We start from the raw sequence: 25,132 nt of genomic DNA on the forward strand, positions 1-25,132 counted from the left end.
GGAAAGGAAAAAGTGCGATCTGCAGTTTGATTTCTTAGTTGGTGTGCTTTGGTTTTGCATACTTTTTCTGCGTAATGTATGTGAAAAAAAAAGTTGCTTTGTTTTTAGTAGCGTATATATTTCTGGCACTAAGAATTTACCCTAAAAAATAACACTTTCAGCAACTGAATGCTTTATTACTAAACAAGAGCAAAAGGAAAATGACTGCCTTGAGAGTACTGTTTCCAGACATTGCAAGAAACTGAGGCTGGCAGCAGCAGGAGTGGGAGGCCAGAATAGAAGATGTGGTACCAGTAAGGCAAAGATAATTTTTGGCCAGTCAGTCAAATTCTCTTCAGAGTTCATTCTGCTCTGATTCAGTGAAAATTGCTCAAATGAGACGGTTGTTAGTCTGATCATCTGTGTTAAGAAACTCTTTTCAGCAGGAAGATATGTCTTGATTGTAATCTATTGTTTTGAGGTTTTGTTTGTTTGTTTCATTTAAATATCTGGATTAACACTTTAGCTGCTTTATTGCCTTTTTATTCAAAGAATGACAGGTAGCTGAAGTTGGAAGGAGCCACTGGGATCATCTAGTGTAACATCCCTGCTTAAAGCAGAGCCAACTAGAACAGGTTGCTCAGAACTTTGTCCAGTTGGGTTTAGAATATCTACAAGGATGGGGACTCCAAACCTGTCTGGGTAACCTCTTCCAGTCTTTGATCACTGTCACTGTTAAATGGTTTTTCTTATACTTAGATGGAATTTACTGAATTTCAGTTTGTGCTTGTTGCCCCTCATCTGTCAGTAGGTGGTACCAAGAAATGTCTGGCATCATCTTCTTTACCCACCTCCATCAGATATTTATATACATTGATAAGTTACTCCAGAGGCTGAGAACAATAAGCTTTGAACGTGCTAGGCATTTCTGTGTTTTCTAGGCTATAGGGATTGCTGCCATAAAAACAATTTTATAAGTTCACTGGCCAACACGCTTGATCATTTTTTTTAAATCTATGAACAAATAATTTTAAAAATACAGGTGATACAACAAGTTAAAATTAAAATTTCTATAATATTTTCAAAATTAAACACATTAATTTCAGGGGTTTTTAAGTGAAATTGCTCCAATTTTTTAAAGTTTTTAAAATAAATTTTTTGTTTGTCCTGAAATGAATTGTTTGTCTTCTTTACAGTTTTCAGAATTCTGAACATAGAGAGATTCAATTACTACATTCTCTCCACTCCATACCAGGCAAAAAAATACAAAAAGTATAAAAATCTGAATCCTTACTTGCTTTATTAAAAGCAAATCATACAATGATTGTCACATTCCTGGAAATCAGAAGAAAAAGAGAAAGTTAACCAAAGTTTGGGCTTTCTTATACCAGTAGGGAAACACATTGCAAACATAGGAGATTTTTTATTATTATTATTATTATTATTATTTTACAGAAAATGCTCTTTTACAGTTCCAATAAGTGTCACAACCATGTTCAATGGATGTAAAAAGAGTGACAGACTGAAGCGTATTACAGACATTTGAGGCTAGAGAAGAGCGACTCCATGCAAGGAACAGTGATCAGAAGACTCACACGGTGATGCAGGGAGAAGACCAAGCTGAGGCAGAAATCCAACAAAGCTGTGCAGAATCGCTAACATGTACCTATCCTGGATGTTTCTGTATCTAGATATATTGACTGTACTTCTTTGCATTATTTGTTAACTTTGCTTATGGCATTTTCAGTAGACTTTTTTTTTTCCCCCACTTATTACTTTATCAGACTGTTTTAACATTCCAGTGAGGCCTCTACCACAAGTTTCTATTTTAATTTTCTGTGCTTATAAAAGATTAGATTCAAAAAGAACTGTAACATCAAAACACCTAACCTTTATATATTATGCTGCTAGAAATTTCAGGTCGGTAATTGCAAGCCTACAAAATATGGGAAATATAAGTAGGAAATATAAGTAGGAAAGATAACGCATCTAAGAATGGGAGCTGCTGAATCAGGTCTGTAGGTGAAACCATGTAGCTACGTATACCAACTTAAGGCTAGCTGTCTGAGAATCTGTTCAAGATTAGATAATTTAAATTGTAATAAATTTATTGTAGCAAACATATGTGCAGTACCAAACAAATCCCACCCCTGTCCATCTTTTCTACAAGGCTCAAACTTATAGCCTGTCTGTCTTCTATATTGCAGCCATGTGGAAGAAACAAGCTGTGGTTTTGTTGTAGTTTCAGACCAAATGATAGTGCGGAGACTAAATGGATTCAGATACCCAAACACTTTCATCACAGATATACACAGTTTTACAAATTACATGACTTTCCTGTTCTCTGTGACAGAATGTGAAGTCCAGGAGAGACTAATGGGTCAGCACAGGGGTTTCAGATGTGCCATGCATCCTCCTTTGACTTCTTTGTGTTCTCCTCTCAAGCATCTCTGGAAGTCAAAGAGATGGTCCTGACCCTATTGCAGGGCTGTAGGGTCCCTGAGGTTTTCTCCCTGAGCAACTCTGGACACTGTCCATGCTGGGATGGGGTAGAGAATACCCAAATCTTGACTGGCCCATTCAGATTCACTGGATGCCCAGCAAGTGACTGGTGCTGGCGTTCAGTCTTTGTGTCTCAAAGGATCTCAACAGTCACAACTTTCACACTGTTTCAAAGGTTTATGTTTTAAGTTACCTCTCTGCTTACCTACTCCCTGATCTTATAGGGTCAATTAAAGCCTATCCACGTAGGCTAAGACTGCTTTCAACTAGGCCTAACTTACACTGACTGCTACAAGTTTCCATACCAATTAATTCAATAATGTCAATCATTAGTGTTGGTAAGAACTTAGGACATAATTGGTCTCAGTTAGCATTAAAAACCTAAAGATTAGTCATCTAAGTTGTCTTTTCAATAGCTGCTTCTCTTCGCTGACCACAAAATGAGACTGGTTCAGGTATAGATAACATTTAAGTCACACAAATCCCACTTCCAGGCGCTTAAGGGAGAACTCTGAGGTTTTCAGCTAGTAGCAAATATTAGGTTTCTAAGGAAACAGCTGGATTTTTTTGTTCTCTGCAGAAAACCAAAACCACAGAATTAGCATTTTCCTTTTAAATTCCATTGTTTTCCCTCCTATTGTAAAGCACATGTTTTATATAATTTGCCACGTCTTTGCATATTCAGGTGTTGATTTGTTTCGCAAAGTCCATTCATGTGGTCATCCAATGCTCTCCCAATCCATTTTGCCATACAATTAGTTCCTAAGTCAACTGTTTACATGCTGCTCTCTCCTAAAGATACTAGCCTTCTGACAGTTTAGGACAGTAACAAAACATACATAATAATAATACCATAATTTGTCATTTATACACATGCACACATTTGTCGTAACCGACAAAAAAGAAGAGTATGATAAAGCACATGAACTTTCTAACTGCTGTGACCAGCACTCACCCTGTGCCATTACTGGTAGATATTCTTTCTCCTGAAGTCTTTTTCAAAGCTCTTAAGTGGGAGATATTTAAAACATTTTTCTTCTCTGGATGGAGGTATTGATGGCTTACGCAGAAGAACTTTCATGCCATCCCAGAACCTCATTTACTGTATTCCCCTGGGCATAATTCACATTGTGGTATTCAACAAGGACCTTCTCTAATTCTGCAGTAGTGCCATATTTTTGCACATTAAAAAAGTGTTAGTCATTTATTTAAACAGTTTAAGGCTGAAAATGTCTGGGCTCATGTTATATTGCAAGTGCATGATTTGATATTGAATTCTTACCTTACTTCATAAGATTTAACCTTATGCCTTGTGCATATATTATGAATTTGCTGCAACAGAAGAGAAGTTAATGTCTTTATATATTTGAAGTCTGTGGGTGTAAAAAGTACAACTGCACACATTAGCATTTAATTTCCTCCAAATGTCTGCCAGTTAAAGATCCCTGAGGATTTTGTTTAATTTGTAAGTGAAAGCTGGAAGCCATTCTGCTTTCTCTGTGTCTGTCCTCCACACCAGAGTTCAATTAAACATCTCCCCTATGGTTTTCTTCACCTGCAAAAACAAAGCAAATGTACTAACAGAAAAAGGACCTGCATCTGAATTAGACAGGTGCATGTCGGTTTGGTGGATATATATGCAAGTGGGTAGCCGAGCTGTCATTCCTCACCCTTGCCTCCAGTGAAAATAAATCTCTTCTATTTACTTTCACTCATTGAATCATGCAAAACAACATTTTTCTGTTGATTAAAACAGCTAAATCTTTCTTCTTTGAGTGTTGGAAGGTCATGGTCAATTTCTTTTCCTTTTGTGTTTGTCAAATGCTTTCTTAATCAACAGAAAAACATAAAAACATTTTCAGCATGGAAGTACAGCACTTTCACAGATTAGCCTTTTGTATCCACAGATGTTGAGATACAAGTGAAAGTTGTTGTGACAAACAATGAAAAAGAAAACAAAAAACATGTACCACAAACCCAGAGATGTTTTAACAGTGTCAAAAATTATGATGAAAATGGAGCAAGAAAAGATATATGTACTTTTAAATTAATTTAAAAGAGCTTTATTATATAACAGCAAATTACAATTTTGCAGGTAAGAGAGCTTCTTCAGCTAAAAAATAATCAGATTCAGCCAATAAGAAATAAAAATGAAACCCGTAAAATTATCAAAACTATATCTATATGAACTGGTATGCCATATAGCACTGGCAGTCACCCAAGCCACAAAATGATAGAGAATTTCTTACTATTCTGTTTTGTCCTCTGATGGTACTACTATCACACCCAGCATTTTGAAGTTTGAGTTCAAAAGCTCTGTATATATGTACAAGAGCAGAAGTGTGTGTGTAGATCTATAAAAAGAACAAAAGGGAGAAATTAGTGTAAATCATGAGTTGGAAAATGTCGTTAGTGAGGTTAAAGATAACCTTCAGAAGTACGGAGTCAATATGATGAAGGGTGGGGACACTGAAACAGTGAGTAGAAAAAAGAGAATTATATTAAGATCATATCTTTGTACTGAAAGAAGAGGGTAAATTGATAACATTGCACCAGTATTTTTCAAAACATAAATTAGGTGCTGTAGGCAACTGTCCTGATACTGAGTCTGGACAAAGACTTGAAAGACTGAAAACAGATCTAGAAAATAATAACTAAAAAAACCCCAAACATCTGGTTTGAATTATTTATAAGAATGAGTAGGGTTTGAGTAGAAAGAGGTCTTCAGAAGGATCTTGGCATACTTTAGGAGACTAATATCACTGTTGGAAAAGGTTATTATGTTACATATGCCAAACAGTGGATTTAGGTGCTAGGTTAGAATGGTGATACTATCTTTTGAAAAAGTTGTCAGCGGTGTGGCTCAAACAAAGAGTGTTTCCCAGGTTCTCAGAGATGACATGGTATCCAAAGTATATTGAGGTAAAATACCAGGAATCCAAGGCTAGGAGCACATTTTTGTTCTGCTGATTGATCACTTCTCATTGTTCAATGGGTACTGTACAGTGCGCAGTCTTATTGTCCACAACCCTTCCTCAGACACAGCTGCTTTTCTTTTGGGTATCATAATCACAATCAAATTCTTATTTGGTTTCAAAGAAGAGGAAAAGATGCCATCTCTCAGCTTTTTTATTTGCCAGCAAATAAGTGTTCCAAAAAATCTTAGCGTCACTGTTTTTTTGTTTGTTATATCCCTGCAGAGCCAGATAACCCAGTGCCAAGTGATTTGGTCTCCCTACCAGTTTTGCTTGACATTTTTGTGTCTGATGGAGATTTATCATCACGTTTGCTAACCACCCTTGACTAAGGGGCAGGTGATCTCTTTCTTCCCCTTGGGTCCAAAGGATGAAAGGATCTAATGCAGAGCCCGTCGCAGCTTCTTTTGTAATCTTTTCTACAGCAACCCATTAGGACAGTTCAGAGCGTGGTGTAATCAACTCTAGCTTAACTGTATCTCTGACCTCAGTGTGAGCACCTTTCAGGACTGTGTTCTTTCCTCATTAACAATGTCCCTGACAACTTCCTGGCTTTTATACATTATAATCGTCCTTGCTCACTGAGGTGCATGTTAGCAATCAGCACTGGATACATCTCCAAAGCGTGACCTGTTTATATCTGAGAAATGGAACGAGACTTTCATACAACTGATGTATGTCCTCAATAGACATATAAACTAAGTGGCACAAATTCACCTGCTTATTTCCCTTACTGTTCTAAAAAAGACAAAACCCCACAAACAACAAATAATCAGGTTTGAATGCTACTATGGACAATATGAAACACTGTTTAACAGAAGAAAATTGTTATCAAAAATTACATCCTATATTCTGTAATATATAATAGATAAACACTGGGAAGTAGGGCAAGATCATCCAGAATGTAGATGGAGGTCTGCATAGTCACAGAACCAGGATCATGGAATGCTATCTAGAGCATGCACAACTCACTTTTAACAGGGGAGATAGGAGGAGGACATCATTTCAACTAGCTGGCCTACTACATATGTTCGTGAGGAGAAATTATATGTAACTTTTACCACTAAGCCTGGCAAAATTACCTGTATTTTTTTTATCCACATCTGCATCCAAACAAATTGGCACGTTAAATCCCGTATTTGCAGACACCAGTTGTTACTATGGCACTTGGGCAGGCTGTGTTATTTGCGTTTAAGGTGGCAATCTTAAGTCTGACTTCTCTTGCCATTTCAGTTCTTGACAAAGTTTCTTTGTATCATAGTTATTTTTGAAAAAGAAAACAGAAACAGCTCCATTTGCCATCTCCTTCGAAATCACCTCAGATTAACAATGTTGGATTCCCTATGTCTACATATAGCCTCAACTATGTAAGTGACAGCAATAGACAGTAGGCTATCCTCTGCATACTTTTAAGAACAAAGCTTTGCTAAATGATTTCACAGTTAATGAGTGAGCTTGCAAGTAGAGGAATGCTTATAGCCAGGAATCCTGGTTTGAGTTAGATTTCTGGAGGGGAAGCAGGGTCTTGGAAACGGCAGTGTGGGAAGAGGAAGCCAGCAGTTGAACGGCTGCAAGTACATTGCAGGACTGAGAGCAGACGCATCGTATCAGCTGATGCCTGCAACAAAGGCTAGAGATGCTTTAGCTTCATTTTACTCAGGGCAGTCTGTACCTAGAAGTGATCAGGGCCTCAAATGATTCTGGTCGTCAGACTACAGCAGATCTTAGAAATTTGAACATGGTCTTTAGAATGTCAAGAGGTAAACACTCGTTGAACAGCTTTTTCTTTTTTACCTCACTTCACAGAAAAGAACAGACATCCTGTAGAGTGAAACTCATCTTTTAGGAACCACGCAGGTTTTTGACAAAGATATATGCAGACAAAGTGGCTGAAAAACTTTTTTTTTCTTTTTCTTTTTTTTTGTGAAAGAGAAGGAGCAGCAAGGTCCCAAAGGAGCAGTATACTTCTTTTCCATCATTTGAAAAATGATTCAGATACTTGCTGTTCTTTCCTTGCCAACTTCCTTTTTTCTGTCCTTGCACACCAAGGTGTCATTTATACAATGGGAAAATGAGGACATCCTCAGCTGTGGAAAGAGGGGAAGTATAAAGAAAGGCCAGGAGAAGGTGTGATGCTGTACAAAATGTAGCATTTTATATATCAATGAAGAAACTGCAAAATGAATTGGTAGGGAAGTGCAGAAGAAAATACTACATTATTCATTCTGATGTGGTACAAGTACAGTTAACTGAAAATTAGAAGGCAGTTAAGTATTCATGATTTAAACTTTAAAATACCTGATGATTTGTAAGACTTATTGTGATAGTCTGAGATTGAACTTGGGCATTTTTTATGATTTACATTGACAATATCAATTCTAGTCTGCGGATTTTTAGCCTGAAGGATTAACATTTGCCAAAGTTATGAACACTAGAAAAACATCATAATCAAACAGAATGTGTCAGAGGTGGTAAGGCCAAAACTCTGATTTTATTTGTGTACGTGTTATCCAGATATCTAAACAGAAAAACTTGTTTGCTTGTGGAAATATGTAATAAATACTATCTATGCCTATGGCATATGCATTTTCCTCATGTCTTGAAGATCATTCATTCTGTCCAGCTAAATGACAAACATAAGTTTTACACTGTGGACACATCTGCTTATTTTCCTTTGGACATCCTTAATAAACAAAATTACAGTAAATAAGTATTTGTTTGCTGGCAGGTTAATGAAATTTAAAAGAAGTTAAATTGGATTATTGAATTGATATACAAATGCCACACCAGGTAAATAAGAATGGGAGGATTTTTGCTTCTTTTTTTACTGTATGAAACATTAATATGTTATATGTGACAAATGTTATACTAGAATTGAATCCAAAACTTCCACTACTAAAAAGGGAAAGTTTGAGACAAGTGTAGCATATTTCTGATGAGCTAACTATACACTTTTGGATTTCCCATAGTTCTTTATTTTGACACATAATGTAAGCACTCAGAATAAATTCACCTTGCCTAAGTTTGCCAGTTGGAAATTTCTGTGTATAGTACAGGCTAGTCATCTAGGCACAGCAGTAATTAGTGGTGAGAGACAGGCATCCTCAGGAGACTATTCATTTTGTTCTAGTATAGATATGGTGAACTGCCTTTGGAGGAGCCTTCTTTTTTCAACTGAGAAAATGAAAAAATACTAGGAGGCATGGCTGATACACTGGATGTTTGTGCTGCCATTCAGGAGGACCTCGAGAGGCTGGAGAAATGGACTGACAGGGCCCTCAAGAAGTTCAACAAGGGGAAAAACAAATTCCTTCACCTGGTGAAGAATAACCCCATACACCAGTGCATGCTGGGGGAAGGCCTTCTGGAAAGCAGATGATAGGCAAAAAAGGACCTCAGCATGTTGGTGGACACAAGTTGAAGATAAGCCAACAATGTGCCCTTTCAGCAAAGGCCAAAATGCCTCCTGGGCTGCGTTAGGAAGAGCATTGCCAGCAGGTGAAGGAAGGTGATCCTTCCCATCTAGACAGCACGGGTGGCACCACATCTGGAGTCCTGGGTCCTATGTCCACTTCTGGACTCTCCAGAACAAGAGAAATATGGACATACCAGAGCAAGTCCAGAGCAGAAGACCATGAAGGTGATGAAGGGATTGGAAAATCTGTCATATGAATAGAAGATGAGCGAGGTGGGACTGTTCAGCTTGGAGAAGACAAGGCCCAGGGAGATCTTCTCAGTATGTTACAGATACTTGATGTGGGGTACTAAAAAGTCAGACTCTTAGTGATACTTAGTGACCGAACAATAGGCAATGTGCACAAAGTCAAATACGGGAAGTTTTATTTAAACATAAGAAAAAAAGTTTTTTGCTGTGAGAATTGTTGAACACTGTAACAGACTGTCCAGAAAGGCTATGGATTGGTAGCCTTGGTATTTTTCCTAAGGTGGGTTGGTACCCTTGGAAGTATTCAAAACCTAACTGGGTAAGGAACTGAGCAACCTGGCCTAGCTGACCCTACTTTTAGCATGGGGGGACATTCCCAGAGGCCTCTTCCTGAACAATTCTGTGAAACCTCTGCAAGCAGCCAAAATTAAACACTTGTTAGTATCTAACATGCAATGAGATAAATTTCTCCCTTAAAAGCTAAGTTGTTAAATTTACTAAACAAAAGTTTATTAATAAGTAAAGGAAATAATATATAATTTACATAAAACTATACAAAATCTGTATATAAATTTTTCTATGTTTACATTATATAAATTTTATTTCTTAAATAGATTTAATACTTTTCCCAATTTTTCCTATTTCTTTGGAGAGCCATGTAATGTTTCATTACAGCTTGTCTTTGAGTGAAGGCTTGTGTCTGGGCCAAGAGTTTTGCAGCAATTGTAACATGACCAAAATTGGCAGGATTTCTTGCTGCTTCTCCAAAGTTGTTATGAGTGGAGAATTCCCTGAACTTTCTTGGCTCTTATTTGAATAGGAGTGAGATTCGTGTGAGAGTTTATATGCCTACAGTAAATAACCCTATTCAGCTTTCAGAAAGCCATGTAAGCTAGGCTTTTGTGGCATTGGTGTGTGTACAACTTGTCAAGGCATATTTCATCTTGTCTTTACTTCTGACAAAACAGAATACATTATAAGATCTCAACAGCACGAGTCATGTCATAATGAAAGGTTTTCTACCTTCCTCAGTTTGGCCAAAATATAAAAATGGAAAATCTTTACACTCTTAATGGACACTTCTAGAAAAATTATTCTGTAAGGTATTTAGAAAATTGTTTTTCATGGATAACTTTTACATATTACATAGTATTCTTTATTTGCCAAGATTCAAATCAGTAATTATAGGTGTCAACAAACATTTATACCTACTTGGAAACATTTTACTGCTGTCAACGAGAAACAACAGACTTCCTCTTTCAAGTTCCAATTCAGTATTTTTCATATGACTCTATGTAGATAACTATAGTGATAAATTCATGCCTATGTTCATCTCCACAGGAAAAAAAAAGGCTTTTTATGGCTCACTGGTTCATTACAATCACAGTTAATCAAAAAGCAAAAACAGAGATGTAGATATTTAGAAAAGACAGGGGCTGGCTTGTTAGACAATCTGTAGCTTATAGAGTTCTGTTATTGGACTTACTGTTACCTACTCAGAGAAGTAATTTGTATTAACGGCGTAGAATTTCTGTTTGTCTTGAAATCCCATACAAACTTACCAAACACTAAAAATTAGTCTAGGACATCCTTCAGAGATGACTTTAATTTTACTATGGTAGTTCTAAGTAAATAGTCTCATAAACATTAATATATTGTCTTTTGCTCTTTTGCTTGTAGTATACTTGTAGTATATATGAAGTTCCATCTTGATGCACACTGCCTTTACAAAGACTTCTTAACTATACAACAACATATAGGGCATATGTTGCAGAAATAGCAAGGGGAAAATCAAAAGTTCCTATTTACATAGATTCTGTTGCCCCTCAGCATTCTGAATTTACGCAAAGGATTTCTAGCTCAGACTCTCAGATGAATACTGTGAAGTCCTCTGCTGGAGCGTCGCAACAATATTATGACTGTAAAGTGTGTCTCAAAAGCAGTACTCTGTTCATTAACATACAATGGAAGAAAGAAGTGGGGCTGTTTGGTCTACAAATGAAAAGAAGGTGAAGGAGAAATATAAGAATTTGCAGGTCTGTAAAAAGATTATTGTAAAGAGGTAGGAAAATATTTGTTCTTGATTGCCATGATGGATAAGACAAGGAATAATAAGCTGTGATTCCTATGAGGAAGGTTCATATTACACATTAAGAATAACTTCATGGTGAAGATAATGAAGTTCTCAAAAAAGTCTGACTGCAAGAGTTGTATCTCTTCATGACTAAAGAACCAGCACTGCTAAACTCCGTGTATATCATACTGTAGTGTCATTATTCCCAACACATAGATCTTCATAGGAGACTGTGGTTTGTTATAAATTGGAACAGTATTAAAAAGCCTCCTCTAATATATATTGACATTTTATATGAAAAATTTAATGCATTTTAGAAGACAATTATGTATTTCAGAAGAAAATTCCTAAGAATAAAACTATCTGGAACTTATGTGGAATTTACATTAGAATAACTTAATAATGTCATATTATTTTACATTAAAAATAGAACTTGCATTCTTGGACTATATAGTCTGCAAAAGATAGTTAGCTGTAAAACATGTAAAAAAAATCATGAATTGTAATATGCAACAAATATATTTACTGGCTTGTTGTCATCATGGTGATCACCTTGCACTAGTCTCCACATTTTCAAGTTCCTCCTTGCATTCCATCCTTTTTCTGGATAAATACGTTCTCTTTTCCCTTATAGTAATTCCTTTTAGGGTGAGGAAGTAAGGGCAGAAATAACCTGCTGACTGGGTACCACTGATATCTCACTGAGAATGATTACTTATTTAATTTAGAGGACATGATGTCTGACATAAATACAGAACTATAGCTCCTATAATGCAGAAAAGCTGATATATCTCCCATAATTTATTACTGATTTTCACCTCTATGTATGAGACAAGAGGAAGCATCATATATTTGTGACGTTATATTTTGGTTTCTATTCTGCATCATGAATTTTTATATTTGGAATTCTTTATCATCTTGAAGATAGTGACGTTTTATTTCACAAGCAAAATGTTCATATTTCCAACTTACTCACTGAAAATTTAAGTAGATAGAAAAGAACACATAAAAAACTGAGTTTTGCTTGCTATCTTATTTATAAGTCATAATTCTCCAGTAAAATTTTCTCAGCCCAGAAAATGATTTTACTTTCTTGAAACTCTCCTTTTAACCAGGGAAATTAAATATGGTCTGATCTTGTGCCTACTGAATTCACTAGTCAATAAAGTCATCAGCTATTTAATAACCATTTGATACAGTTGAAAAATTTTCTATGAAGTATTGGTGAAAAAAAAGTTGTTACCAACACAGATCCTGAGTGGGGCTAATATGAAATATTTGTCATAGAGCTAAGTTACTAAATATGTAAATCCTTGACTATATGACTAAAGTGTTAAAATATCAGGATTATGGAATAGCTATAGGATCTGAAATTGAGGGAGTTTAATCCTGTCTAACTACAGTTTTACATGATGGAATTGTTTCCTGTTTCAGCAGTTTAAATCAATTTTACCTTAATTTTTTAGGAAGTATAAGGAACAAATCAGATTATTTGCTGCTAGTCCTAGTCATTGTGTGGCTTTTGGTAAAGTCTTAAAAGATCAGTGGAGGTGAAACTGCCTTTGAAAGTTCCAAGATTAGGCATCACAAGAGTAATAAACCTCTCCACTGCTTAAAGAAAAGGCATTCTTTGAAGTTATTAGAAAGCACTTAAAACTGTCCGTCCTTTCCTGCATTTTACCCATTTAAGGTCCCAGCATAACTAACTGCAAGATCAACCTAAGAGACAAATTTAATAATAATTACAAAATTCAGTTGTTTTCTTTGGTTTATGTGGGAGAAGAAAGATTGAGATATTTCTTGATCTTGATTTGCTCTACAGATTTACTCGTGCTCCTTACAGTCCTGGTCTTTTGAACATTACCCTAGTCTTCTTTTGAAAGGAAACCCAGATATGTAGGAGAAAGCTGTGTAGCCCAGTGTCTTCTAAAGCACTGACTTTGGGAACAAAACTCCCAGGAGCACCATGGAGCAGAGAATCTACTTGCCCTGTCGTGTAGACTCTCTTACTTAGATTTTGTGAATACCTAAAAAAAAAGAAAAATAGATTTCTGCTTTGACTCATTTGACCAAGTTGAACATGAGCCAGTAATATGCCCTTGTAGCAAAGAAGCTTAGTTTAATAGTTATACACTCAAACACATAATACTTTAAAAATCTTACATCCTTCCTACATTAATTAAATTAGCTGATTCAAATTTTCAATAAATTTTTCAAACAATGGTAATATTCTTTGTGGTTTTCGATCAAAATGTGAAGTATTTCCAAACTCTAAAGGAGACATATGCAGCTAGTTCTATACTAAATTATAGAAAAAAAGGCTTGCTCTTCTGACTATTTGGTAACAATTATTTTTAGAACATACGAACATATTATGCATTGTTAAAAAAAAAAAGTACTTGCATATAGAAAGACAATTTTTAACCATTAATAATAATACTAAATATTAAATACTAAATGCCCTTCTGTCTCTACATGTTTACCCAAAGAACAGTTGTATATTTTAACCATAATTTAAAAAATAATTTTCTTGAAAAAAAGATTGTTCTTTTCCTTTTCCTTATGAGTAAACATTGAATTTTAAACAGCCCAGACGTCCCTGTATCTCAAAGAAGGAAAACTCAGGTTTTCTTCCATGTACAAAACCAGAATCAGCTGAATCTTGAATGCCCAGGCAACACACACTTGCTTTACCTTTGAATGTTAGGAAATAATCATTGCTGGTTTTTTGTTGTTTGTTTTTTGTTTTTTTTTCTCCCCATCCAGAGTTGAATAATAGTTCAAAATTGCTAAGGAGATCTGCTGACATCTAATTAAATGCAATAGAGTTAAATGATTTCTTCACATTTATTTTAATTTCTCTTCCAAGTACACAGGAAATTTATTCCCAACAATTACAACTGACCGTGTGATTCTCTGAATTAGTGCATCTTTTTTGTTTTTATTTTTTAGGTATAATTATATGAACATAGTATGAGAAGAAGATATAAGCTTATAAGGTAATCAGCACACAGTTAAAGTAATTTGGGTAATCCCTAAGCATTGCTTTCTTTTGTGAGGTGGTATCTTTACACAATTTTTTTTAAAAATAAAGATTTTCTTCCATTTTTTTTTTCCCTGGGCAGCAAGAAAACATACAGCCATTAGAGGAAAAATTGCTGACGAAGAAATGTATTCAGCCCAATGCATTTGTTAAAACTGTGATCTGCTGGTAAAGTTTTACAAAATACAAACCACCACCTCAAATTGCCACCTCTATTGTGTGCTTGGCTTTGGGATGTTGTGGTTTTTTTGGTGTGCTCTGGGGTCTACTGCAAGTTTTGTACAGTTGGCTTATTTATTATGCTGAATTCATTTAGTGATCCCACAAACCTATTGCATGGTTCTGACTCATTGGTTATGAATAGATCTGAGGGGAGGAACACATTCTTCTTGTAAAAGAAGTGTTAATGGCAGTGCTACAAATACTAATGGAACCATTTATGGTGAACCTTCTCCTGTTCTCTGCCTTCCCTCACCCAAGTCAATTAATGAACTGATGAGACATCTCAGTAAGTTACAGGGGTGGCCGTTTTTTCCTTGGAACAAGCCATGCTGGTTCTACCTGAAAAAAAACCCAATACTTCTCTGCTAGAGAGGGGATTGTTAGATGATATATGCTTATATGCATAGAGAATGAAATTATACAGCTTTTAAGGAATCATGAACATCAAAGACATTAACATCATGCGCATTCATTATCTACAAAGTTAAGGCTTTATACAAAAAGGTGAGGGTTTAATGGTTGAATTATTTGTTTGAAATTCAGGAAACACGGGTTACCAAAGTTAAAATTCACATTGACAAAGGCCCAAAGACACTAAATGTAACTTAGCTACAGTTTAGACACCTAAATCCAGGCATTTTCCTCCTCAATCCATGCCTAAATGTAGTTCTTTTTTAATGTATTCTAAAACTATATAGATTTTGAATGGGCCGGATCCTCACAGTAAATGCTACGATATGCTATTCTGATAGCAATGCTTAAAACAACGCATGTCGAAGTACCTGGACCCCACAAAAAGATATCACTTTAGATAGACCTTTCTTCACCTTTTCTCTGTGGCTGATTTCTGTGGCACAGGATGTCTTTGGTGATTGCCAACCTCTGCAGTAAACTGAGAGTCTAATGCATAACTAGGTAGCAGTCATGGAATTCAGTACACCAATGCTTAAGACTATGGATCTGGCATCTAGGCCAGGATGATTGATTTTTCATTTGTACTTACTGACGTGAGTACTCCCCCATTATTGTCCTAGTCTAGTAAATGTTTCGCTGCTTACAGAATCTCACTGGGTCTAAATTTAGGATTTTTGAAATGTAGATCGTAGTTCTTTTTTCTATTCATTTCCTTTTTGCATACACAATATTTTATGCTCTTTGAGGCAGGAACTTTACAGAGTATGTATTTTATTTTTAGGTCTGAAACATAATACATTTCCAGTTTTGATATTTGAGGTCTACCTTTGGAAAAAAATTTGAATTTAAAATCTGACTTTGTTTCATCTCTTTGTACCTTCCTTTGGTATTTATTGCAAAGACTGGGTGCTAAATGGTTGGTTGAGGTTTCTGCATTATACTTGTATCTGAGTTTGTGATTAAAGGAAGCTGGAAATATCAAACTTACCACACAGACGGTAAGTTAGCATTCTTAAGAATACCTGTTATATACCGTGGGATGCTGTAGAATAAGCCTTTTTAATACCACCACTTGAAAGGGGCACAGATGCAATTAAAACATGGTGAAAATAAAAGTCTGTGTTTCGTAGTGTTTCCTACCAGACTGGTCTCTGCCACTTTCTGTAATGTTTCATAGATAGCTAGGCCACTTTCTGCACTGCGGTATGGTTTTCTTCTTAGTGAACTTTGATAACTTTGTTATCAATTTTAATAACACCAATAAGAGTTCAGAGTATGCTTTAGAAAGAGCCTGCCTATTGTGTATGTTTTCAATAACAGTTGTATTTATTTTTCTGAGTGTCAAAACAAACAGAAGCAGATTATTATCTAATTGCAAGGTGGTACTTCAGAGTGTGTTTTATGTTGCTGTTAATGAATAACTGAAGGTTGAAGATCACTGACCCTGTGTCTCCTCTGGCAATCAAGAATTGTAATAAAGACCTTTTAAACTATGCACTGTTATGCTTCTTGTGTAAATCTTAAGTCCCAAGACTAATTTTTTTTCTTTGTAATCTAATAGAAGCTGATTTCCTTTTAAAGTGGGTTGTTTTTTTATTTTATTAGACTGAACTTTAAAGACAAGGAAACACAGCACTCAGTTATCCACAAGTCTGAAATGCGTTTTACGTGTTGTATTTTTTCTTCCACAGTATCACAGTCTTTAAGAGAAAAAAAATAGGCTTCTGCTAGAAATTCTACTCGTATGCTGAGGCCTCTAAAAGAAGCTTGCTGTGTAGAAGAGTTCTCTGCAGAAAACTGAAATATCCTGAGGTCAAAACATGCATTGTTAGAAGATAGGGTGTGATTCATTGACATTTCTATGAGATAGATTTATAGGCATATCATTCTGTCTTTGAGTTTACAGGGACTGCTACAATTCATAGAGAAAAAAACCAAAACAAAAAGCATGAAGTTGCCAATTCTGAGAGCAAAAGAGGGACCTTGCACATTGTATAAATGTCTTTTTTTAAAAAATAGACTCTTTGTTCCCTCTGGTCATGAAGAAGGGAGTTATACTTCCTTCCCCAGCCTCGTTTACCTTCAGGAATTGATAATGGTGATTTCAGGTCTGTTTGTAGGAGCACGCCTTGAGGTCTTCTGCAGAAACTACCACTCAGATCCTTAAAATACATATTTTATACTTAGGAACTTGTGGATTTCTCCCCCCAGTTTCCTTTCAGATTACGTCAATAAATTTAAAATATTAAAATCTAAAATAAAACTAGGTTTCTGCCTTTTACTGATAAACTCACGGTTTCATTTTACTTTAGGACAATGCAAAGGAGTGCAATTTTGCTGTTGATCTACAGCTGCAGCATGTTGAATGGTGGAAGTGATGGCAAAAACTCCTTTAAATGTTCAGTTTCACAAGCCATTGGTAGCAGCAAGTGATATATGCATTGCACAGGAATGAGAGCCCAAATTTTTTTGTTACACAGCAAGTCAGTGAAAAAAAAAAAAAAAAAGCTGTTGTTAAAGGCCACCTATAGATGTAGCCAGAACTAGGGAAGCAAAACACATTTTGTGAAAATGTATTATCCAGTTACAAAATTGCACACCTTCATTAGTGAGCACAAAATCACAAGATGTGTTTTAAGAGCGCCTCTATGCTATGTTTATTTCTTCCTTATATTTCTTCCTACGTATACTTTTGTGCAAGTAGTTCCTTCCTGCAAGTGAATGGGACACATTATTTTTCATGTTGTCTAACACTGTTAGGTTTTGATAAACTCTTTAGTGTGCTAACTTGGAAAAAATCTCTCTTTTACCTCTGAATAAATGCAATTACTTTAATTTGTGAAATATCTTTTTAATATATTTTACATGACATTTGCTAATTTATTAATTAAAACTGTGGAGTCTGAGTCCCAGCTGTCTTTAGCTAAGGGGTTGTTGTAGCTAACTGCTTCACTGCACAAATTGTTTTTAAGGGAATTGTTTTGTTATGATTTATTAGTGGTTTACTATCATTTAAAGGGAGGCAAAAACATTTTGTGACCTAACAAGCAAACTGAGGTTTCTATGGTGGGGGTTTTGTTGTTTTTATTTTCCAGAGACTTCAATCAAGACACCAGATGGGAGAATTCTGCAGTAGAAATAAGTGTCAGTTTATCCTCCAACATACAGCTGAAGTGTAAGGTCTGTTTGGCCTATGAAGCATCTTACAGGCTAGCTTTTACCTCCTTGGCCTTCTCCATGATGGCCTCTATTTTCCATCTCAACACAGATGCGAAGCCCATGGTGATTACGAGTACCAGCATGTAGTAATTTAAACTGAATTTAAGCCACTAGGAAACCTGCAAGAGTAGAGCACAGCACTGTAGTGAAGTTAGAAAATAATTAGCAAGGAGACAAGAGTAAGAATTCAGAAGCTTAACTGTGACATTTCTCTCTGGCCCCCAGCAAACTAATTGCTGCTCTATAATGTCATCCTGCTTTTAGCTTCTTTGTGATTAAGGAATTTTACATTTTTCATATGTATAGGCTGATATTGTAGAACAGATCTGAAGGCTATGGGTTATAGGAGGTCATTTAAAATTATGCCATAAGTAACTAGCTTTCATCCTGAAAAGTCACATCCTCAATTGCTAGGTACTTCTCTAGGTTTTCCTTTTTTTCTACTTTTTTAAAAGAGAGTTGAAATATTGGTCTGAAGTTTGGCACTACAAAAATAAAACTTACTTAAAATAAATCACTATTAATGGCTAGTAATCAAATAAGTGCTATATACTATTTAGCACTTAAGCCTAGTGTTCCTATTTTTAAGTGTAGACATGTGACCACACCTGTAAATGCCATTTACATCACTGTAGTTCCCCTTGTGTAGAGTCAATGAAGTCAGGAAAATCTGCCTATTAAATTGGCAGGGTTTAACTAAGAGCTTTGTAAGTAAATGTATCAGTTAACTTCTGTAACCTACTTTGATATAGCACAATCAAATTACAGCGTTTTCCAAATAAAGCTTATCTGATATAAATAGCTCCAACTACTTCATCAGAAGGACTGTGATTCCCCAATGACACTGCTATAACATTTTAATTGCTATGTCCATTCACACTGAACTATGTGTACCATTTTGTTCATTATGAATAAGTCTCTGGTAGAAATCATTTTTGTACACTAATGTAGATTAAAACTGTCTTTCAACTTAAATAATTCAACATCGCTCTCTTCTAATCTCATTTTCAGTGTTCCAGAAACCATAATGCAAAATATGTGGTTCAGTGTTTTTACAAACTTTTACACTAACGCTTTGTGGTAGTAAAAGGTCAATTAGAAGGGAGAAGTTGATGGAAATGATCTGTTGTGAGATGTTTGATTTCATTTCTTTTGATAAACTTCTAAAATTTCTATGTCCCATATATATTACACAAAGACTGAATGCCAGAACAGATGTATAACTTCTTTATTTGCAAGTAAATCTCTCCCGTATGTACTCATTTGAAGTGTTACAGGTCTTTCATATGTGAACTCTACTCCATTCCCTGTTGATAGCCAAGTTTACAAAAATTGCATCTTTTTGGCAGTAACAGAAACTTCTGTATTATTAATTACATGATATTTGCCTAATCTTTGACTACACAACTATAATTATTGTTTCTGTGTGAAAATATAGGCTAGGAAGGTGTCATGCAGATCACTGAGTTCTGATGCCCCCAGTCCACAACCACACAACAGATGCCTGGGTTAGAAGGATCTCACAGAGCATCCATTCCACCCTCCCCAGGACCCCAATGCCATATTAGAAGTGAATGTTTTCTTCCCTAAAACTCTGAGGAGAGTAGCACTATTAAATCATTAAAAACAAAAATCCGTTATCCAGCAGCTGGAAGTGGACTGGGTTTCCTACGATTGACTGAAAGTTTCTGTCATTTCAGGAAACATACTTATTAGATCTTCTGATGCTTGTCTTCCTTATTGTTAATTAAATAATACAAATCATACAGCTTTATGTTATACAGAAGTGTTAGTGCAAGCTTATACTCCAATGGTATGAATAGGTGGCTTTAACAGCATGGAGCCTGCCTTGCAGCTCTGCACAGAATAGGGAAAATATTTAACTAAGGCATCCTAATTTGAGAAAGCTTTGATCATTTTGTTTTAGTTTTTATCCACATGTGTTCAAACATAAAAAAGCAATGTGTGCACAAATATATGGATGAACACAGGGACTGCCTTATTTCTCTTTAAAGTGTTGGTTGGTTGGTTTTTTTCTTCATTGTTGGTAAGGAATTTAATAAAAGCTTAGTAGAAATTTCTGGTTTCCAGTGTTTCTAAGTATGTGAGTGCATGATTTTACTGCAAAGTTTTTTATGATCTAAAATACACAGTATGTTTAATACTGTGCTTTGAAGTTTAGGCGACAGCTGGGAACTTCTGTCATTTATTGTCTTTTTCTTCACTTGACATCATTATCAGAAGTTAGGAGATGGAATTTGTTGCTAAATACAATACTAACATATTGAATGCTCTGAAATGAGACTTCATAAAACAGAAATTGTGTCTTTTGTTTATATTATGTAATATTTTATGATTATCTTCTTCAGATAGAACTGAAGAAGAACTTCACAAAAATTGCCTCTATTTTTAACCAAGCCTATCTGAAAATGCCTGAAATTGAAACACAATCTGTATAAGGTCATTCTCTGTTTTATTTTCTGTCTCCAAGTGTCCAGTCAGTTACCACACTCAGTATAATTTTGTGCTTTATGGAGATAAACTGATTCACTTTTGGTTATACAAAATAGTTCATCATTTGGTGTACTGTTCACAGTAATACTTTACATTTCCATTTTACTGACTTTATTTTGTCCACGGATTATTGGGGTGTACAAGATTGTGATTTGTACCTAATAACATTGAGTATTAAATACTCTAATACAACAGAGTATTAAAAGTGAGTGCATTTTTTGTTGCAAACTTGTTCTGACAAAATATGAAAACATGAAAGTCAGTTTTGTGAATATTTATGAATTTGACCAAACTTATGATTTTGAAAAAAAAGGAGTAAAAATAGTTTGATAGTTTCAAAATTAAAGGTTCTAATTTCTCAGTTTGAAGTGACTTTTATTTTACAGTTTTAGTTAATTTTATTAATTCTAATTAAACCCACAGACAACTCAAAATTTTGTGGACGATTCCAGTTTTTCCATACAATAGATTTCAAAGAACTCTGCATACTTTTTTTCAGTTTTTTTTTTAATTTAGCAGTTTTTAAAGCATTTTCACTTAATTTCCAAATCACCCCACATTAAAAATGTTACTCAGCTCTATCATACTTATTTCCACATAAAATTTGTTTCACAAGTAAACTTCTTATTCAAAGAAGTTACTCTCTGAAGATCTGATTCATTGGACTTGTCTGCACAGCAGCACATGCACTGACTTCAGATGAGAGCTGTGTGTGAACTGTTTGAAGGCAATGCCTGCTGATAGACATTTCACCATACAAGAAGGTATACTTGGAAGGATGCAAAAACGTATTTGGTGTTGGTATGTTGGATGAAAAGATCTTTGAGAGAACTTCTGGAAGAAATCAGTTTAAGAAGGGATTTGAGAGCTTTTTGTTTATATTTTACAAAAAAATCTTGCTGAAGTCATCTGTGGAAAATCTAATTTTATCATAAAAGAGCAGGAAGGAGGGTAGTATTCTAAACATCTTGTTATTGCTGTTATTAACAAGGTCCAGCATTCAAAAAACCCGAGCAAAAGCAGTCAGCAGAGGATAAAAAGTTGTGTCTGCCTTCCGCCATCATTACAAGTATTATCTTGTCAATAGAGCTTAGAGGTCTTCCAGTGTCCATAACAGTCTCTGTTACAAGCTTAGTCAATAAAATAAGCAACACACACTTGAGCTTATTAGTATCACTGTGATTGATACCACTGCGATTAAATTTCATATCATTTTCAGTAGACTGCACAGATTTTCACAGTTGAAATTTGTATTTGGCTCTTCTTCAGGCTTGTAATGAGATGCCAATGTCTAACCACATTTTCCTATACCTCTTGGATACGTATCCTTACTAATTACTATTTAAAAATACGTGACTAGTGCTTTCTTACCCCACCTTTCATTGGGCTGTCAATTTAAATTGGTATCAAGTGAGACGGCTTCCGAAAGAAACAATTTTTCCTCTCCCCTGCCCAGCGCAGCTGCACCTTTTGCATCTGCAGGTACATTCATCTGACCACGTGGTGAACTGGATCAGGCAACTGATGCAAATTAAAACTGACATATTTGGAAGGTTTCTTTTAGCAGTAGTTAATTTTCAGATTCACCTCCCTGCCTGGCTGCACAAGGTCTGTGAGGGCAAAAAAAGTGGTAAAGTCAGGGACAAGGCAGAGGCAAGACGGCATCTTTTAGTAGCAGTGCAAGATGATGATGATGATTACAGTGTTTGTGATACTGGTATCAGTGTGAAAATCTACAAGGTCTATATTAATTTCACCTCCTTTCCTCTTGTGTTTTACTGAATAGACAATTATATCAATTTGTGTAGGCACACAGTGAGCTGCAAAATCAACAGCAAGTAGGTGGAGCACATGGCCAGAGGCAGAGAGGAAGGGACGGGGTGGGAGCAGGGCTTCCTAAATCTTCTTTCTTTCATAGGAACAAACTGTTAGCTCAGATGTATCTTGTACCTTTCTTATTTTGAGTCTCAGAGGAAGAGAAGCTGAAAGGCTGTCAGAGCAGCACCGTGACCCTGCCTGTGTGCCCTCCTGTTTCCCTGGCTCTGGAGCTAATGATCGCAGGGCTGCGGAGAGAATAAATTCAGCTGACTAAACCCTCATCCCCACGCCCAGAAAAAAAGGTTTCTGTCAGTGTGGACCAGCTGCTGGGAGTGGCAGGGTCCCCCGTGGGGTGCCAGGACCTGTCCCAACACCCCAGCCCTGAGCAGGGCAGCCACGGGCACTGGGAAGCCCCAGGCTTTAGTTGCCTCCCTAAAGCTGCCATAAGATCTCAAAAACCAGGAAAGGAAAAAATAAGGTGAATAGTTATGAATGCCTGTTTTTTTTTTATAATAAAATTATAATAATTTTAATAATGACACAGAAGAAATTGGGGTTTGTTTGTTGGTTCTGCAGTCCTTTGTATGAATCTACTTTGTCACCTGGTATCCTAAAGCCATTTCAGTATATACTTGCACTTGTGACATGATTAACTCTTCCCATAGGCAAGAAAAAACATATGGTATTTTCTTCCATTTAAATCAGAGTTTTATCGCACTTTGTGTTTGGTCTCAGTATGACCTAAAAGGAATTTCAGGTTTGACATTGCACCACCACTATCAGGGAAATTCATGTTTCTGTCAGTTGTGCAAAAAGAAATAATTTCTCGTTTTCCCCATGTATTTGAAAAGCAGATGAAAACAAGGCACACTAAATCAAAATCAACCTGTTCTGATACTAATTATGAAATAGCTAAGCTTGGTGTTGTTACCGAAAAAGCCAGACAAAGAAACTCTCTAAGACTCGATTTTGGAGTTTTAGAAAGCAGCCATTCTTTATTGCAGCGCTGGGTTCATGGGGGATCGCTCCACCTATGGTGCACACTGTTACCTACAACAAGCAGAAATTTATATTATTCCAGTCATACATATTCATATTATCATTTACATAGTGTCCACCCTTTGGTCATGAGCAGTGGGTCATCTCTTTCTCCTAGTTAACTGGCCTTGGCAAGTTTTAATTACAAAAACTCAGCAGAACTCAAAGCTTATCATCAGGGCGCAAGGCACATCAGGCCCAAGGCCTCCTGTCTGTTGGTGCCTTTAGCGCATACCATTGACAAAGGTCAAGGTTTTTCTTGTCTAATTAGTACATACCAAAATTTTGAAGTTTTCAAGCAAGCAAAAGTTCATTAGTACAGCGATACAGTAAAATTTTCCTTCTTCTGCCTTTGTTCAAGGCATCACTGTCATTTATAGAATTGAACCTGTAGATTTTATTCTGTGCTGAATAAAACCAGCCATACACCTTGAAGCTACCCAGTATGAAATCAAACTGTCCCATCTAAGTTGAGTTTTAAAAAGCTCAGTAATCATAACTCAGAGATATAATTAGTACAATTATTTATAAAGAACAGATAACAATTTTTAAAGAGTTATTTGAAAACCTAAGTGCTTTCACTTCATAGAATGGCCAGTATCTTTGTTTCACACATGTGACTGATGATAGGCATATCTGTAAGCACTATAGTGACATAGTGTCTTTCTATATGACTTTTAATTACATTTATTTACAGGCACTAGTCACAAGCAAACAAAAAAATCATCTGTTAGTGGTGATTAAATTCCAGTGCAGAAGTTTTGTCAACTTTGTAAAAAGCAGCAAATATTTATCAGTTCCTTGCCATCTACAGCTTCAAAGTTTTTGACAGAATGAGTTTTTATGTATTGTGTCTGTTTAAGATTTTTATTGAATTCGTACATACAGGTTACATACAGGATCCTGGTGAAGAGAACCTTCTGCTTTGGGGATGTCATTTCTCTGAGAAATGGGTGATAAATAATAACTACAGAAAGCACAGAGTAGACTGCAGTATATAGGCTCTGTGATCATAACTACTGGCACAATCATGGGCCCTTGCATATTTGAGATTAGATGTGGTCCGGTTTTAGTATAAAAAGTGCAATAAACCCATTTTGAAAATGTCAGGCCAAATCATCTCTGCCAATGACTAAACACCATTTACTTTGCAAATAACTAGAAACAGAATTACAATATTTATTCTAGACAGCATCGTTTGAAACTCCATAAAAAGGAAGAAGAACTAGCAATATGTTCAGAAGAGCTAGCTATACTGGGAGAGAAAGAGTGTGACAGAGAAAGAAAGATAGAGTTGTATATGATAATATCCGTTTTTTCTTTTTTCTGATAAGTCATCACATCTAAGGGACTGCATGGGTTCTGGCTTAGCTGAAGTTCTGTATATGGGGCTGTTTTGGGTTTGTGTGGCGGGGTTTTGGTAGCGGGGGAGGAGGCCCTGCAGGGCCGCCTGCTGCTGGAAGCTGCTGGAAGCTTCCCCGGCTGGGAGCCGGACCCGCCTCTGGGAGAACAGATTCCAGAGGGGAAACCTGCCGGGAGTCGGGGGATCGGGATGGGAGAGGAACCCCTGTGCAGATCCCGAGGGCAGGGAGGAAGGAGGGGATGCCCCTGCAGCCCGTGGGGAGACCAGGCGGCAGGCTGTGTCCCCCCAGCCCGCGGGGGGGGGCGGG

At 36.2% G+C, this 25,132-nt stretch overlaps 1 protein-coding gene across 1 annotated transcript in view; it reads left to right on the top strand.

Moving 5' to 3' along the window:
* GPC5 (glypican 5) overlaps window positions 1–25,132 on the top strand; it is a 713,875-nt gene that overhangs the window by 312,936 nt on the left and 375,807 nt on the right.

The sequence above is a fragment of the Haliaeetus leucocephalus genome, unplaced genomic scaffold, assembly GCF_000737465.1.
Source record: "Haliaeetus leucocephalus isolate CR32 unplaced genomic scaffold, Haliaeetus_leucocephalus-4.0 Scaffold784, whole genome shotgun sequence".
NCBI lineage: Eukaryota > Metazoa > Chordata > Aves > Accipitriformes > Accipitridae > Haliaeetus > Haliaeetus leucocephalus.